The 18,984-nt window shown below is 40.1% G+C and overlaps 1 protein-coding gene across 19 annotated transcripts in view; it reads right to left on the minus strand.

The window, feature by feature from the left end:
* The window catches only part of LOC113157074 (protein tyrosine phosphatase receptor type D), a 315,285-nt gene that overhangs the window by 137,547 nt on the left and 158,754 nt on the right, over window positions 1-18,984 (minus strand). The gene's annotated exons all lie outside the window — the stretch shown is intronic.

Here is an 18,984-nt window from a genome sequence, read left to right on the forward strand (position 1 = left end):
GTGTCACTCAAAAGGTCAGAGATTGACCAAAAAAAAAAAAAAGGGCAGAAAAGGGCCACATCACTGCAGATTGTGTGCATAAGGCGCTCAAGGTCTTGCAGATTAATACCAAGTTCACTTTCAAAAGGAGAATCAAGAGATGGGAAAGAGAATTAGCTGCGTGACTGATAAACAGCATATCTCCATGCTCTCTTCCCTTTCCCCCCCCCCTTTTTTTTTTTTCCTGCTGGAGATAAAATTCAAGCTTGGCAATGGTTGCCAGCACAATTGATTCTGGCAGAGGAATATAACTGCAGAGTATGAGGGCTAAGTATCTGAATAGCTGCTGTCAAAATGCTGAAGGGGAATTTATTTCTAGTTTATATGCAAGCTATGTCATGGAGTTACTGAGACTAAATGGCTACAGTTTGAAGTACAGTATGCTGCCACTTCACTGGCATATAATCACTGAGATGTTCTAGGCACAGGCTTATGCGTGCTGTGCTTGGTTTTAGTGAATGCAATAAAAGCATACAGTCGTTTGCTCGGATATGCACAAATCCTTTACATTTCCACATATACAATCATCTTTGAACCACTGTTGTAATTACCACAAACTTAATATTGCTCTCCATGTTAACTGTAGTGTGTGTAAATTGACATTATGCAAATCTGATATGCCCGACCTTATAAAAAAATAAAAACAAACCATTCTGGATTAATATTTTATCTTAAGATGATGCTCAGTACCTTGGAACAGCGAGACCAAAATGTGAATATAAACTGGGAGAAAGCGAATGAGAGAGCAGAACACAAGATGAAGAGAAAATTGGTAGCCCCATTGTGTCTGATCCATCCCTCTACTAAAAAAAAAGGTTTCTTGACTAGTGGGGAATACAGAAAAGGATTAATAGGTGCACTCCAGCAATCAGCAGGCAATAAGAGAGCCACCTGTCAGAGGTCCTACCACCCTTCTGCGATTTATGGCTAATAATTGGCCATGAATGTAGGCACTTGGGTACTATCAGACTCTCGCAGGACCAGTTGGTTGGAGGTGCAGCACAAACAGAAGGGAAGGTCTGTTTGTTTTCATGGAGATGCAGTAAATAAAGTACTACTGAAAATGCTTGAGCTTGGAAGAAAGAGACAGGATTGCTATGTTCCTAAATATAGACCAAGAGTCTCCATCTATTGGTACCCGAACCCGCCTTCACATTAGTATGTAACATATTTAGACGGCAGCCCTTACTGCTAGTCATTTTACTGTATGCTGTAAGATAGTACAAGCACTGACCGAATAGGTTATTCAAATTATATACCAGCGTACCATCACTACATTTCAATCTTGAACACCCCACACAGCCTAAGCACCCTGTCTATTCGGCTGCAGTTTGACAACAGCCTGACAGGTTTTCAGATTATGTCTTAAATATCCTCAAATAATGGAACTACCATGTGTAACAATTGGGGGAAAATAGACACGATGACCTTCTTAAAACACCATCTGTTGCACAGCCAGCGAGGCTGAAAGAGTCACATTATGACACCCACAGTGCTCCACTGTACTGACAATGGCAAAACACAGTCTTTCCACATTGCTTTGTATAAAATAAAAGTCAGTGTGATTTTATTCAAAGGCTAGTGGAAACTTAGCTATTGATATTAATAGAAGATTATGACCATCGCAGAGTACTATGAATAGCAGACTGAGAGCACTGTTGGTGTTTGACAGTTCCATTTGTACCTGTCACAGGTGAGGTCTTATCAAGCTATATGTATGTAAACTTAGTCTGAACATATCAATTCTGACGAACATGATGAATGTGATGATGGGCTGCTACCTAGAAGAAGCCTTAGTGCCCCCTTTATTCCAGCATTTATTCCAATATTTATTTATTTATTTTCTGGGATTTGAGACACCCCTTCCGCCAACCCCCCCCCCCTTCCTCCTCAACATGTCTTTCTTTCCCTTTAGAAATACTCTGTCCATTGGCCTCCTGACAGCCACCCATCAACCTGGGTGCAATTTAAAAAGCCCTTCAACAGCTGCCATTCCACAGGGCTGGCTATCAGTCCAGCTGCCAAAGCCCAGACAGGGACTCTGCTTTAGCAAGCAACTTTGAACGTCAGGTTGGTCCCCCCCCCCCATCACCCCCCAATTCCAAATGGACTGAAGGTGAAAGACTCTATTTCTCAAAGATTGGTTCAGCTGGAGGAAGGGTCGCCGAGGTGGAGGCAGGATTACGTCCGTTCTGACATGTTACAGCCAATATCTGCATGCATTATAGTGTTCTGGAGACACATTGCTTGACTCCATGTAGGCTGATGAATATTATTTAATCAGACCAGCACAAAGCACTGCGGTGAATTATATTTGTACACAGTAAATTATATTTGAAAAGGCTCTTGGGAGAGTTCTGCTAAGGGGAAATACAGTATTTGTGGTTCTGCAGAGATTTATCGCTTGCCTTTGTGTGCGTGTGTGTTTTGTGCTGTGTGTGTGTGTGTGAGCTAAAGCCGTGTGTGTGTGTGTGTGTGTGTGTGCCTGCCTGCCTGGCCCGCATGTGTACATTGCATACATTGCTTGTCTAAATGTGCATGTTGCCTGAAACAATCAAGTGAACGGCTCAGGCTTGAGGCTAGGCAGCCTTCTGCTGTGCACTTCTCTCCACCATATGTCTTTGTCAAAAATATTTGCTGTGCACTGAATGAGGGATGAAATCAATCCAAGTGCTATTTCCCCAGTTGCTCCTGCTTGAAGGCAGCAAAAAATTGTACTGATACTTGCCAGATCAGCCCACATTGTCAAATGTAACAACTGGCCACCAGTGACATTCGCAGACAGACCATCTGGTCTCCAGTGTCCAATAGTCATTTAGGGAAAGAATGGAATGGCTGAAGCCTTTTCTCCTGTCTCAATTAGCAACTGGAAGAGATGGATGTGAGAACTGCTCTGGCGTTATGGCCCAATCAAAGATGTGTGCTATGTGCCGGTTGGGAAATGTGTCGAGGTGCTCCATGAGCACCCTTGGAGTAAAGTTTGTCATGAATGATGGCCGAACAGATCTACTTGTTAGCCTTAAATGCCTTTCATTTCAGCCACTCAGCTGGACTTCTGCTGCAATTAACAGAACAGTGAGGCTGCGTCAAATCATTTGGTAATTCGAATTTGATCCAGTAACTCATCGTCATTTTAAGTATCGAGCTCTTCAAAAGGCTTGTTTGTCATATATAACAAGATTTAATGCAACTATTTAATAGCTGCTGCTGATGCAAAGGGTTATTTAGCAAAAGGTAATTCCACCTGGCTGGTGTAAGTGCTGCATAGAGCTAAAGGAGTGAAGCTATTTTCAAAACTGCTTCTGCACCAGCTACAGACATTGTATTTGGGCCTCTTGCTGTCTGCCAGTGCTTTTAGTCTGTTATGTAGCAGCATTACTTTTGCCCATAGCCACAAGACTACACGAACAAAAGTTCCAGTTGGCTGGGTCACACTGCAATGTGTACCTGGGGGTTGTACGCATGTTTTGCATGGACTAGGGTCCATTAACATAAGAGAGGGTTGCTGAAAAATTGCCTTAAGCGAATGGGCATTATGAGGAGGCATCTTCCCCGATCCCATTCAGCAAAGAAAATCTAATGGAGTTGAAGTGGGTTGTCTGGAGTTAAAGTGAATCTGCGGCCAATGGAAAAGCTTTGATGTAGCAAAGATTAAGCAATTGTTGTAATTTTACATGTAAACCTGGAGCACCATCAGCCTCAGAGAGGCCTCCATTTTTCTTAGTCCATCAGTGGATGCTTAATGCTGTTGATAACAGCTTGCAGTGTAATAGTAACTGTTTAATATTTTACATGTAGGAAGGAAATATGTTGAGTTTGCCTTTTTCAATATGGACCATTCCTGTCTTTATGTTATAATGTAGACATTATAACATGCCACACCATCCAAATCAAATGTATTTATGAAAAAAAAAAGAACCAGCATGTTGGTAAGACTGATTATGTCAAATAGTAATTACATTAACGTTTCTAATGATAGAGATGAAGTGGTCCAGTTCCACATTTTTGAAACGGAAACCTTTCTGAATTTGTAAATGCCTTTTATTTTTAATTTTCAGGAATACTGTTGAGCATTAATAAGGTTGTGTTTATCAGATATATATTTTTTCCACATTTCTCTTTAAAGCTCTAATAGCTTTCTCTCATGTCAAGTGTGGGAGTCATGGATCTCTAGTGGGACATATCAGTAAATGGTAAAAGTGTCCTTCCAGTGCCCTTCTGTAATAAGCAAGCATCATTAGTGACAGGGTTAAGAGAAGGTCCAACCATCCATATGTTTCAGTAATTACCTTGCACTTCTGTCGAGGTACGTACAGAAACACTGAGCTTACATTCACAGCACCACAGAGAAACTAAAAGATTAGAGAAAGGTCTAAATGGAACTCTTTTACCATCAGGTCCCAATTTAGTGTTTTATATTTCCTGTAAGGATATTTAAAGGAGCCAAATGTGAAGGTTACAAATGCTCAGCTTTGATACGATGAAAGAAGCTGTGGGCTTTCAGTGTTGGATGCAGAGGCAGCAGCATCTGCACTGTGAGTGGCACATTATTTCTGTGTAACCCACGACATTCGCATCCTAAGTCCCCCAAATCACAACCAATCTATTTTCTGCCCGGCTAGTCTTGTAAAACCGCATATATTCTGTCAGATTACTCCCATCATATTCCCGTACTGTTTAGTTCTCGGGTGTTTGAGGAGCATATTTGGAAATTAAGGCCAAGGCAACACAGAATATGTGAGCTGATCAGAGTCTCGCTGCACCTCCGAGATTTAACGATGGACCTTTTTGTGCTTAAAAAATTGAATTCATGGTTTTCTGATCCTGTGATGTGGTGAATATATTTGGTATTAGGTTTAAGGTCTCAGTGGCACATTATTACATCTGAGTAATATTATTATGGTAATGTGCACTTTTAAAAATTTTTTGCAAGATGTCTCCCCTTTATATACAGTAGTAGGACATATAGTGCAACTGGGGTTGAGAACAAATGGATGCATTTTTATTCATTTAATTAGATGTTTATAAAAGCTATCTTGTCATACTTTTTATATTTTTTTAATGGCACACCATCAGTGTCAGCAAAAACAATGAGAAAATTAAATTAATATTTGACTTGAATACAGCAGTAGGGTATAATTTACTATTAATACGATCTTACATTAACTTCATGCGCTACAACAAATTACAGACATGCTGGGGAATTACCTGTTTAAACACAATTAGAATTTTTTGGCGAAAAGCTATTTAGGTGTTCAAACAGGACAAAATAAGCATCATGCATCACTACAACCGAGCAGCGCCAAAAAGAAGCATCGTTCTATTTTGTAAAAGACACAATCCTGTTGATTAGGCCCAAAGATGATGGTGCACTGTAACAGTGAAGTTGCAGGCCATAAAAGCAGTTGAGCACTCTGCATTATATGTAGTCACCTAATAACTGTTAATATAAAAATACTGAACACATGCAGCTTTAAATCTTCATTGCACGTAGCTCCAATGTTTGAGTTTCACCACTCCTTTCCAATGTCAAACAATTTTCTATTTGTATCCTGCTTATAGATATCCTAAAAGGGAATGCTCTTATTATCGTATTACAAGGTGAAATTTGTGAATGTGTTGTAGTGTAGTTTCTCCTGCACTACCTGGAAAAGCAAAGAGATTCATTATACTCTTTTAAATCTAACACTAACATAAGCTTCACTGTTCCAGTACTGCTGAAAATTAGGGACCTTTACTCAAAGATCACTGGAGCATAAATGTGAAAATCACAAATGCATTGGCTCACAGTCAGTATGCTGCTCGGTGTCTATGGAGCAACTATGGTGTTTGCAGTCATATGAGTAAACCATGATGGCTACTGCAGTAACGTGGGTTCCTTCAATGCAGAGATATTAAAATTAACTGCATTAGCTTAATGGCTTCTACTGTAATGTGAATTTGAATGAGATTTCCTGCTACACTGGTTAATGCTGATTGATGCATTTGCTATCTCTGTGCTGATGACCATTAAGCCAATTCATTGACGTGTCTTGAATTGAAGCTTCGTTCACAATCAAAGGGAGCAGAGATGACAGTTGAACATGGAGGAAGTTTTGAGCACACAGTGGACTCTAGTTTTTCATAACACATCATGTAAAGGAAGTGAAATCAATACATTTGATTTCAAAGTGCTGCTGTCTTCTCTCCCTTAGATAACAATATCAAAAACGATTCATTAGTGTCAAACTTAGTAGTTTGGTCTAAAACACATCCAATTAATTGCTCCTCAACCCGTTTTAAAGAGTTCGCAAAATGTAATCCTTAAACACTTGGCAGTTTGGCTCTTATTCAAAGCTGCAATAATTTCTTGCTTACCTGATCTTGCAGACAGAAATGATGTAATTGGTTATCATCATCATCACCGTCGGTGTACTCCAAATGCAAACAGTATTCGCTGTGCCAAGCCATAAAAGATTGGATATGGAATGCATCTGTTTACTCGTGTAAGAGTGCTCATATCTCCCTTTGCTCTAAATGCAGTACACAACCTGTTTCTTGATGCATTCATTCAATCCCTGTCCTGTCTACTCTACCGTGAATGCAAATCTCCCACTAGCATGCCACAAAGAAGTTGCTAAGCCATTTGGATCAAGAATCTTCCCCAGGCAAATCAGCAATTAGAGTCTAAGCTGCCTTGTAAAATCAATTAGGAGGTTGTAGTATGTGTTACAGGTACAAAACTGGCTGGCACCTCCGTAAATGGACCAGGAGCAGTGGTTTAATTTGGCCACGCAAGAGACGGTAATCTCTAGCACTTAGTCAAAACTTCCCCCTTCTGTTAGGAGACACTATTTACTGTTGGTTTACTGCAGTTTGAAAAGAAACTTTAGATAGATGGATAGATGGATGGATTGATAGATCTAAGCTTTTTGAATTTAGTAAGTATTAACAAAACGATTTCCACTGAGTATCATTTTGCTTTGTAAGCACTGAACTCGAAAACAGAACCATTCATTTCCCATCGCAGCTACTTCTTCAACTTTCGCTGTGATAATTAATGAGATTGACATTTTCAATTATCTGTTTCCTTCCTTTATTTGGCTGTTCGAGAGCACAGCAGAAGAACAGCTGGTAGTGTAGACAGGGTAGGAAGACCGGTGACAGAGAACAAAGGAGGGCAGCATCTGCCTCTTTGAAACACAGTATGTTATTTGGCCTTTTTTTTTTTTCCATCAATATCTTTGCATGGAGTTGCACAAGTAGAACACACTTCCACCCTGTGTTTCCAATCTGCCATGATTGTTTTAACTTGTAGAAACAGAGTTTTGGTCTGTTTAATGATACATCCCGATACAGTAGAGGCATCTTGATGCTGTGCAATTCCTTTACGCTGCCATATATCAACATAACCATAAATAAGCTGTGTATTGGTGCTCTCGCTGGGGTGTGTGACAGATGTAAAGTACTATCTCAGTGCAGTCCACAAGCAGCTTCCCGGCCACACTTGCTCATGTAGTAACTGCTGGCAAACACGGTCATTCACAGCAGCCTTTCAAAGTTGTTTAATGTCTAACAAAGATATTTTAGTGACAAAATGGGTCATGTAGAGGCATGGGGCCTTTTTTTTTTTACTTTCACCAAGGTCAGTAGGTCTCTGTTGGCTTATGGCCTATTCAGCTGGGAGCTGCAATTAGACTGTGAAACCATGTATCATACTGAGTTAGTCACCAGCTTCAGTTGCCCACTAGTACGATACATCACCCTCAGTTGCACCACATAGAGTATTTGGAAGGCCACAGTTAGCCCACAGGGGAATCATTAGTTCATATGTAAATATGACAAATGGATGCAGATTTCACCTTGCCTGCATGGATTGAGAGCATAGTGGCTTAGGAATGACAAACAAGGGTCATACATATAGTCTAGCCACTGCAAATGCCTTTGGTTAGTGTTGTTGGTATGATCCTGCATGATAATTGGGGAATAGAAAACAGTGGTGATAAGGAGACTAGCATGAATATTCGCACGCAAACACATTTAAATAAACAGCATTAACAAAGAAGGCTTGGAATCGCAACACGCTTACTCAAAATAAATGAAAAAAAAAATCACGCAGGGAATCGTTTGCCTCGACTTTAATTTATTTTATTACATTTCAACGTGTTCCAGTGAAAGCCTGAGCCCCATTTCCCGGTAGTTTTGCATTTGTATGTGAAGGCAAACCCCGCCGTGGTGAAATAGTTCCATGCTGAGATCAGTGGAGCGCATGTAGTTCAGTGAATGCTGTTGTACATTCTCACTTTTGCACATCACAGGAGATGCAACAGCCCATTCTCCCTCACTGGGCAACAGTAAGTCAAAGATGCAAATGTGGGCATTCAAGCATTGAAACCCTGACCTCAGTAGGCAATTCTGAAATTACAGCCGACACTAAAAGAACGTGAAAATGTACTCGCTTATTATTTTTAATTATTTGTTTTGGTTTGTTTTATAGTAAGAAACACAGACTAGGCTTTCTTTTTTTTTCTTTTTTTTTTTTTTTTTAACAATTTCAGACAAGATCAGATCTGACACATTGAAGTCAGGATATTTTACAGTCTAGTCAAACCCCAGTACTTACTTCCAGCAGAAAAAATAATACCAATTCAGATTCCAGCTGTAACATTGGTATACAGGTGCGCTTACAAAGTACAGACCCATTTCAAATCATAGACAACAAAGGTTCCAGTTAGCTTGTATGAGAATCTGAGGGGAATGTGAAAAATGTATAGCCAGAAAATTCAGCATGACAAGCGGTACAATGACACACTTCGTTTTGACTGCATTGCTGTTCTGCCTCCGTGTCAGTATATGCTATTGTCTACAGCAATTACTTGTGGCATCACTGTGCACTTTGTGAATAATAGAAGTTCTGTGTACATATTTTGTGAGTCTTATAGCATGGTGGGAGCTGTAGTGTACAAAGTGGAATACAAATCACCCTCAACATGCAATATAAACAATCATTTGACTTATATATATATATATATATATATATATATATATGAATATACCTGAATATCAGTGCTGTGAAAGCAGCTCTGCAGGACTTTCGCTCTGCACAAATTGTGTTTGTCTACAAAGCAAAGAGCAAGAAAATGCTCCATCAGATCTCATAAGCATTTGAAAACAGTCAAAGTGTTAAGGAACCAATGTGTCACACAGCTGGGCAGATATTCAGTGGCCTTTGTGCTGGGTGCTTCTGGAGTAAGGAAAAAAACTGGGCTGAGTTTGTGCGGCCACCCAAGTGGAACGTGCCGAAAAATAATTAGCACAATAACGTGGCGAAAAAAGAAATCGCAACTTGAGGAAATCAACTGTTAAGGAACATCTGAGGCCACAACAAGCTGCGCCTAAACATATGCTCCTCCGGTGTTTTCAACAATGCTCAATCTTCAGTCCCTGCAGGACAAAAAAGCCTCTATTTATAGAGCGGACCCAGCTACTCAACTTTAACGGCTCCTCAAGAAGGACTGTGGTTTTGCTGTTTCAGTCAAACCTAATAACATTTGTAGAAGTGTATGCACGTTCGACTTCTAAAGTGTAGCAGGGTTTCATATACTACAGGGAAAGGGGGGAAAAAAGGGGTTAATTTTTAATGTTGTCAGGCAAATTAAAATCTGGAAACTTCACAGACGAGTCTCACTTAGTTGAAAACATGTGCCCACAAAGTCCTCAAAAAACCTCACTTATAAAGAAGAAAGTCTCCAAAAAACAAATTCTGGTTGATTAAGAGTTTCCAAAACATCAAAGATCTACTGTAACATGTAAGCACATTTAAGAGTATGACATGACTTTCTATATAACCTGGAATCATATATGTTTAGCTATATTATAAATGAATTTACTTAAATTCATTCAACTGGACTGGCCCCGCTAAATCTTCAAGCTAAACAGACACCGTCATGGCCATGTGCGAAGCACCATTTGGTCCACATGGCACCTCTGTCAAAACCGTGTTATCCTATAATCTATCACCCTGGCGAAGTTCATTCAGCAGTATTCAAAACCAGCATCCTGGCCACCACCTCACATAATCAGGAGTCTATAACAGTGAGTTGTAATTTTCTGTACCTATACAGTCCTCCCACTCAGTCTGTTCTATTGGGGCTTATTGCAGCAGCTCATATGAATTGGGGGCATTTATACATAAAATTAAGGTGTAATTAAAATTGGTCTGGTGCTAAAGGGGCTGAAGGTGATTATGCTCATTTGCATAATTCTTTTTTGAATGCTGCCTCCACAATTACAACAGTTTCTAACACATTTTAGACAGCCATCATTTTTCAGTCTTTCAAACAATCACCCAAACTCTGGGATGATTAGGAAAAGTGTTTACGGACGATAATGCTTTGAATTTTTAGTGTATGTCCAAACTTTTGTGGCTTTTTTGTTCTGCTGAGTGAGTTATCACCATGTTCGAGACAAGATTAGGGAAACGTAAGCAGTGAAACTAGATTCTGGTGAGAATCTGATCAGGAATCACTGAAACTGGACTTCTGAAATTAAACATTAGTATTCAGCTCATTTTTCTACAGGCACAACATTATCTAATTTGCTCCGCTGGGCTTGTTTTGAAGCAAATGGGGGGCTATTATATGGGCTGTAGACCAAGGAGAAACTCATTACTTCTCACATTATCACTGGAAATGCAAGGAGGAAAAACTGAGCTCTGCCGCCTCAGCCTGGTTGCAGGCTAGAGTCTCGGCGTCGGGTCCAGGTTGTAAATGCACCCCTCTTGGCTGATACGCCACTGCGTCCTAAGCCATCCCTGATATTTGGTGAAGGGATGTCATGACTGCTCCAGCTGTCACAGGCATAGCTGTTCACTTTCCCCTTGAGTGAGCAGAGCTGCCTTTGCCCTGCGGCTTGATGGCGTGTGTATGTACAGGCGAGAGTGTGTCCAAGTGCAAGCATGCAGGGATACTGACAAGGTGCACTAGCAGCACAGCTTATTTCAAGATACATAAACAACTGTACACAAGTAAATTGACAGCCGCAAGCTAGAGGGATGTATCACTACATGGTTTCCAACTATGGACTAAAATGATTAATCTACTGATGATTTCATTGTGCTTTTGGTAGACACTGGACACTCTGACATGATTACACACACGTACACTGTTCATGAGAGTGTTTATGACTGTCGTGCTGTACCCTTTGCTTCTTGTATAAAGACGCTTTCAAAAGAACCTGAGGAAAAAAATGCTGCTGATTTCTGCACTGGTACGTGATGGATGTTTCTCCCCTTTGGCCTGGGCAACCATTTACTTTATCATAACACTCTTCCCACCATGACTGTGTACCTCTTGAGGTCTAGGTGTCCGAAGTACTAAAAGGGCCATATTGATTGCATACTGAAAGAGTCAGTTATGATGAATGGACACTCGCTAAATCAAATTCGGAGATTAATCGGCCAGCGGCTCTGTCATTAGGCCTTTGTGATGGGTGAATTAATATGGTGATTAAATAAGAGGTTGCTACTATGTCAAGATGTCAGCCCTGACAAGCTGACCCCAGATCGTCTGGCAATGGAGTAAAAGACACTTCATCATCTTGCACCTATAGAGTGTCTCTGACCTTTGGCGTTTATATTTATCATCTAGGGTTAGTCTTCACTTGTGCAATGGAATAGGTCATCAGTCACATGAATTGGAGCAGTTGCATTGGCTTGGCAATTTTGGATTTGAACTTTAATGGGAAAACGGAATCCCTGCATAAACAGAGAAGCACCATTGTGTTAGGTCCAACACAGCAGAATGGGAAAAGAATGAACTGTTTTCTGCATCTATATTGGTAGAGCTAATAAAAGTGTTCTTGGCTGGCGGGAAAATGCAAATGCTGACAAAAATCAATGCACCCCGCTGCCAAATCCACAGACACTGGCAGATTTGGCTCATTTTGCAAACAGGACGATACATATACACACGCACATGTATACGCACACTGTAGCACACAGCGACAAATCTGTGATACACAGTGTCCCTGTGACCCTTATGCTCCATATGGTCAAGAAGAGGGCAGAGAAAATAAGCACACAGCTCTGTGGGTGACTGCAGCTTGGCAGTCAGCAAAGCCCCGAGGTCTGCGGTGTTGAAGCAACATAACCATGGTTGGTACAGCCCTCTTTTCCGTACCAATGCTCCCGTCCTGCTTCATATACTGTAGTGTAGTGTATAAACATGGTGGTTGTGGAAAAACAGTGGACTCTTTCTAATGGGCAGAACATCAGCTCTTAACTGAACTAGATTTGCTGCATCATAAAAACAAACGGGAATGTATGAAAAGGATTCATATGTAAATCATGTATGTGCACATACACATCTCACACAGCTCCTCACTGATGATCTTAGTGGGATTTGGGGGTTATGTAAATGTTTCACAAATGGGCTTTACAAAGGTTTGCTTTATAAAGGTGTTTTCTATCTGTTTTATATATTCTCTAATGAACTTAGTTGGTTTTATTTGTCCCATTTAAATTTTCTGCTGCCAGCTCATTACTGTGGTAGTAAAAATAAATTCAATTGTTGGCTACAGACCTTGCTGTAAAAATTTAAGTTGAATTACTTACTGAAACATATAAAAAATAATACAAAATCTAAGTTGTACAACAACATGTTGCACAACATGTCTCCAATCATTGAATGCTGTTCATGTTATCAGTGATGTGTTGCTGAGCTCCCAAACAGCGAGTTCTAAATTGCATGAGCAATCTTGAAAATTGTGTGTTTCATTGGTGGCCGTTTTGCTGGTGATCTATTAAGAAAAATTGAGTGATTCTCGAGAGTGGGGATGATCATATTTAGGGTTTTTGTATGTTTCACTGGTGTCTACCGAAGACAGAGACACGAGGATGCTTCTTCTAATGTTGCAGATGCAGAGACGTTTTAGCATGGCTTCTTCTTCTGACTGTAACTTATCCAAACGCTCCAAACTGGGATCGCAAGACAAACAACATGGTTGTGCTATTTTTCATTTTATTTTTCCAAATGTATTACTATGTGTAAAAAACATTCTCAAAGCATTCTTTAATTTCTCCTATGTTTCTTCACCACCAGAATAACAGCAGCCATACGAGCACGAAGAGGTTGTTCCTGCTTTTCAAACGTACATACAGGCTCAGTCACAGCCACCTAAATTGCTTTGAGGCTTGATAGATCACATTGTTTGTGTTTAATTTATGTACTTGGATGTTTCCTCCCTGTGTTTTGCACATTTGGGGCAAAATTGCCACACTGCATGTTTATGAAGACAAAGGAGACAATGTGCAAAATCAACAGCATGCATTTTGCTAATTTCAAAGTGAGGTGCCTTGTGCCGTTCAAGTTTACACATTTTTGAACGCACAAACCTAGTATATCATAAAATCATACTGCGTGAACCAGAAGCAAAGTCATGGCTATTTTTATTATCATCATGGCTGCTAAAACAAAAACTTGACAAATTGTACGCATTGCACATTGATTTTTTTACCACATGGAAATCAGTCTCTTTGATCGCCCAAGGTGCTCAGATTGCGTGTAAATTCAAACTGCGACTACCACATTACCATCACATCCAAGGCACTGCAAATGGCTCCCTCTTCGCTGTGAATAACTAAATAGATAACTAAATAATAAATAAACATCCATTGAAGACCTGTCATGTCAGAGCTACCAGATACTGTAGTTATACTGGATGTTGCAGCATCCTACCCTCACCCCTGTTGCTTTATCCAGCGGGATGATGATGGGTGATGGGTGTTTGGGGGGCTTTTAAATTTCTCTCAGTCAAGCTGAAAGCACTCTCTCTCCATTATCAATGGGGAAAAAATATGTGCCAATCCTGCTTTTGTCAGAATGCATGCAGCTGGTAGCAAAAGCTTTTATGTCTTTATGTAATTTGTGCCACTGACAGTGGCCCCAAAACATTTTAGTGTTACTGTACAGTTTTGCTGCTGGTGAGCATACAATGCACTTAGCTTGAAGTACTTTAGTATATGTGGGTCTGCCCCCACAAAAACCTCTGGATGTTTTGATGTGTGAAATAATGTTATTGTGGGACAATATTCATTGAGTGTCATTGGCCGTTCACATGCAGCCATATCTTCCAAATGGTTTCCTAATTTGAGTGGACAGGTCCACCATTGGATGATCAGCCAGTACAGTCATGCATTTGACCAGGAATAAAGCTGAAATCAATTTCCCCTGGTCTCTCTGTGGGGCCTTTTGAATGGCCTTGTGTTTGTGCCTGAAGGTGCACTTAGTCCACTTTTGCTGACCTCTTTGTCCTTTTCCCCCCATGAGCATATCGCTCCCATTGAAATGATAACTGCTTTTCAATCTATGGTCATAAAACATCTAGGCACACTTTTCAAAACCCCAATGTCTTTCAAAGCACTTAACCACAGCTACCAGAGAAATGAATTAGGCTGTTATCAATATGGGTCTGGCAGCGGCAATTGTCAGAAATCAACCTGCATTTGCCCGAGGACTATTTTATATGACCTCTACTTTTGTTGGCCACCCGTGTGTTTACCATATAGTGATTTACAAAGTTTAGTAGCACACAACAGACATATGCCATTATAAATTTTCATGTATCAGTACATGTAGCATTCAGTTTGCTTTAGGGCTCAACTTGGGATGAAGATGTTCACCGTGTGCAAAGTTGAGCTCAGTATGTAACACAGAAAGAACAAATGGAAAACTTTGTGTCATACGCGATTGTAATTCAATTATTATACCACCAAGGAGGTCTGGAATCTGTTGCAGAATGGCTTGTTACGACTCACTGCTTTGGGTAATGGTGTTTTCTTTGCACAGGAAATGAAATATAATATCATTAAATAGAGATATGCAGAATGAAGTGTCGACAGATCCATCTTTGGATGCCTGCTCAGTGTGTTTGTGGGTGCTGAGTGGTTCCCCAATGACAGATCCAGCTCATCATTGAAACATCTTGCATGTGGAAATCTGGGGATTTGGTTCATCCGACATTTTAGAGATTTATGGTTGTAAATATGTTGAGGAAGGAACAAAGACAGACAATTAAGTCCCCCATCTTGAAGAATGCTGAACAGTCTGCTGTTAATGATTTGTTGTTAAGATGCTAAACCTTTTTGAAGGCCATAGATTCACAGGTCAGGCTACAGATTGCCTGGTAGTCCATGTGCACGCTGATTCACTTGTTCGAGGATAAACTCATCAACTCAAGGATAAAATCTTCCTTCAATATGGTTGTCAGTCGTGACAAAAACCACTGACAAGCTAGGATTTTCAAAATTTGCTCTAGCGCCACAGATAAAATTTGCAATGGTACCACTGCTTTTAGCTCCAGATAGCAGCTTAGGGAGGGTGAGTAGGGGAAAAGTGAAGAGGAGAGGCAATAAAGAAAAGCTTTGATGTTGTCATGCATGATTGTACAGAGGCATCCTCAGGCTTGTGTCGAGTGTGTTGATTTAGTGAGTGCTGCAGAAATGAGAATACAGATGGCTATTGGTGGTATTTGAGGCTGGGCTCTGAGAATTACAAACCTCTCCAACATCCTTTATCTTGGGTGACACTTCAAATACTTCAAACATGAATGTCAGATTTTGTCCACAGCTGAGGCACTGTGCCCACTTAATTAATTTACTTTGGTGGTGGGCTGACTGCCATTAGGAAAACTGTGAAAAGGGGCATGGGTGCAATTAAGAGCTTTTACAACACTGACAATGCTGACTAGCAAGTATTAGCCTTATGTCAAACACTGATATATTGACATAGTATATTTATAACTTTGTGTATCAGGGATTTTCTACAATAATTCAATTTCAAAGAAAAGTAGCCTACAATATGATCAACCCTAAGCCATGTAGTAAGTTGGCAATCACTGCTAGTTGTGGTGGCACACATGATGTCTGCAGGTGTTGGGACTTGCCTCCCTCTATTGCAACAGCAGGGCCGTCCAAATGCCTAACAGGATTCTGCACCTGAGCTCGACACCGGAGTGCCAGACAATATGGGGGGGTGTTTTATTCTAAAACATAGTCCATGGATCATGCAGGCAGGCAAAAGGTGACAGATGTTTCCCTATACCAGGGCTAAGAAATAAATAAATAACAGCAACAGCAAAGTGCAACAAATGAGTTGTGTCCAATCCATAAGGTGGACATCTGTGCTGCAGACTGCCTCTAGTTGAGGTCCCTTTGTTTTAGTATCAAGGAAGAATTTTATAGCTGCCCTTTAAAAGAGGGAAATGTTTAGTTGGTGAGTTAAAATAAAATCTTTGTCAACTAGTAACCTAGGTCTTGTGTGTGCATTTGTGAAACTAAATTACAGGGTCGTGCAACTGTAACCTGCAAGAATATGTATTTTCAAATTAGAATGTAGAAGTTTGACTAGGCTTATTTATGTTATCGGGTTGAGACCAATCAACGGATACATTACTTTGAAACCCTAGAATTTACTACAGGACCATAAGTTACAATACTGATAATGCAGAAATAATTACAACAATGTATAGTCACTCCATAGGAGTCTGGCATGATGTATAAGTGACAAATTCAACTTAAAGCAAGCCATCTGCATGTAAATAGTCCAACGAAGGGGACTGCTATCTTCTGCTTCATTTCTTTTTTTTTTTTTCTTTCTTTCTTTCTTTCCCAATGTGGCACACTTGCGGCAGCCTATTGTACATTACACTTGCAAGTCATGCACATTTGGCTAAACACAACTCAGAGGCATAGTGTAATCAGGGAAGCCATATTCTTGTCGCACAGAATACCCAGCATTTTGGAAAATGGGATTCAGCTCATTCTCATCAAACCCCTGGAATGAAATATGAAACATTTTTATAGCCGTGGTATTTGCTAGAATAATATGCTCGCCAGGTGAATAATCACACTGGCTGAAAGTGACAAACCAGTGTGCTGTGCCATAAATAAGATGGGAATGAGACAGAGGGAAATTATTATTATCCCTTTAGGAGAGTGTTCTGCTGTTACGATTCTAAAATATAAGGATGGTGCTTATACATATAAATTCTAACTATGGCTATTTGGCACTATCCAGTGCCTCAACACTCAAAGGGGCTTTAGATAAATCACAGCTCTGATGACATGCATCCCCAAACAGTTAAGCCACTCTTTGATGAATGCGATCCACTAAATACAGTGAATGTGGAATATAGTTGGCAGAGGTCGGCTGACAAGAGAATTCTGGTGGAGTAAGCCACAAAATACCGTGTAAATGCAACAGTTTCCTTTCTACTAAAAGCAAGAAAACATGTGTAACCGTTTCTACTGCCAACATTATCAGCAGCATTCAGACAAGGCTAAAAGTCTACAGGCATGTTCCACGAGGCGGGCACAACAGAGCTAAATGCTAATATCCGATGCTAACACTCTGGTTACAGCGTGAACATGTGAATGTTAAAACATGATTGCATTTGAACTTGTTGCAATGCATAAGTGAGCAGAAGTCATTTGCAATAAATTAGTATTAGCTCAAAAAATTAGAAGAAGAACCCAAAGTATAATTTATGCAGAATGGCTCATTTCACATCGGTGAATATGATATCATTGGATCATAATTATTATCACTTTATTCTTGCAGCTGGCAATGATTGAGCTTACTTTAACAACTTATACACTTTTGATGTTCATATGGTTGAATCTAATAAGAATTTAATGACTTTACATGCTGCTGGGTAGCTTGTGAAATTTACACCTTGGATTAATGAAGTTTTGATAACTACACTGTGTTTTGTTTTATTAAGCCGATTCTGAAAAGTAACTACAGTAATTAAATAGAGGTATTGGAGTAAAAGTACAATAAACACAATATTTGCTTTTGAAATGTAGGGAAGTTGAACAGAAAATAGAAAAAAAAAAACATAATGTAGTAAGTAAATTATTTAGTTCACACAATTGGACATAGTTCCTAAAAACCTGATGAACACACATACATAGATAGGTCTGAATAACACTCAGTCACTGCTTGTTTATCATTCTGCTCATGTAATGGATGTTACTCCAGTAATTAGAAATTCAACTCCCCGTAATACCAGAGGCTATGTCAAAGCATTTACACCTTGGTTTGCAAATACAGATAAGAGCAGATATATAAAGATAGTGAACTCACCTCTGACTGTTATTCATAGATAGTCGTGTCTTAAAAAGGTCATGACCTTCAAAGTCACAGCTTCATAATGGGATGAAACCAGTTAGCTTGAATTAGTGAACCGCATCCATAGGTTCAATAATGGACTCGCACCATCCTGTTACTTTGTCAAGACAACGGATTGATAGCTAAGCTATACTGGTTCACATCTTTGAAATGTCACAAAGGGGCAGCTTGAAATAGGATGGATTACGTCCTCTTTCAAACTTGTGATTCCACACCACTAACCTGAGTCTTAAACTGGGGGAGGATCTGATATCTCCCTTTCAAAATAAAAAAAAAAAGGGCAGCTCTGTCACACCAAAGAGGTCAAATAAATCAAGTGAATCCAAAAGGAGCAGTAATGCTTTTGGTGGGGTCTATTTCTTAAACTAGATAAAGTGTATCGTGGGAGTAAAAAGAAAAGCCTTGTTTCTAATTTTCCGGAGGTTCCATTCAGCTATGTCGGCCTTATCTTCCATCCACAGCCAACTGTATGGTCCAACACCGCCTTGATACGACAAGTGTAAGATAAACTTGACAGATCAACTTTTTCGATAGTCACAGAGCCCATAAACAACTGGGGCCTCTAATCTGATAATCCACCAATGAAAGATTAGGCGCAGGGAGTATTATTGTGTTGTCACTCTTGCTTACAGGGTCACATGAGCTTTAGCTGCCAGTGTTAGACATCCCTCGGCAAATCCCAGCAAGGTGTCACATCTCAGCAGGTGACGTGCAGCGATAAGACGAACCGGGAGATCTTAAATGGACAAACTGCAATTATCGCAATCATTGAGAA

Source organism: Anabas testudineus, chromosome 18, assembly GCF_900324465.2.
Source record: "Anabas testudineus chromosome 18, fAnaTes1.2, whole genome shotgun sequence".
NCBI lineage: Eukaryota > Metazoa > Chordata > Actinopteri > Anabantiformes > Anabantidae > Anabas > Anabas testudineus.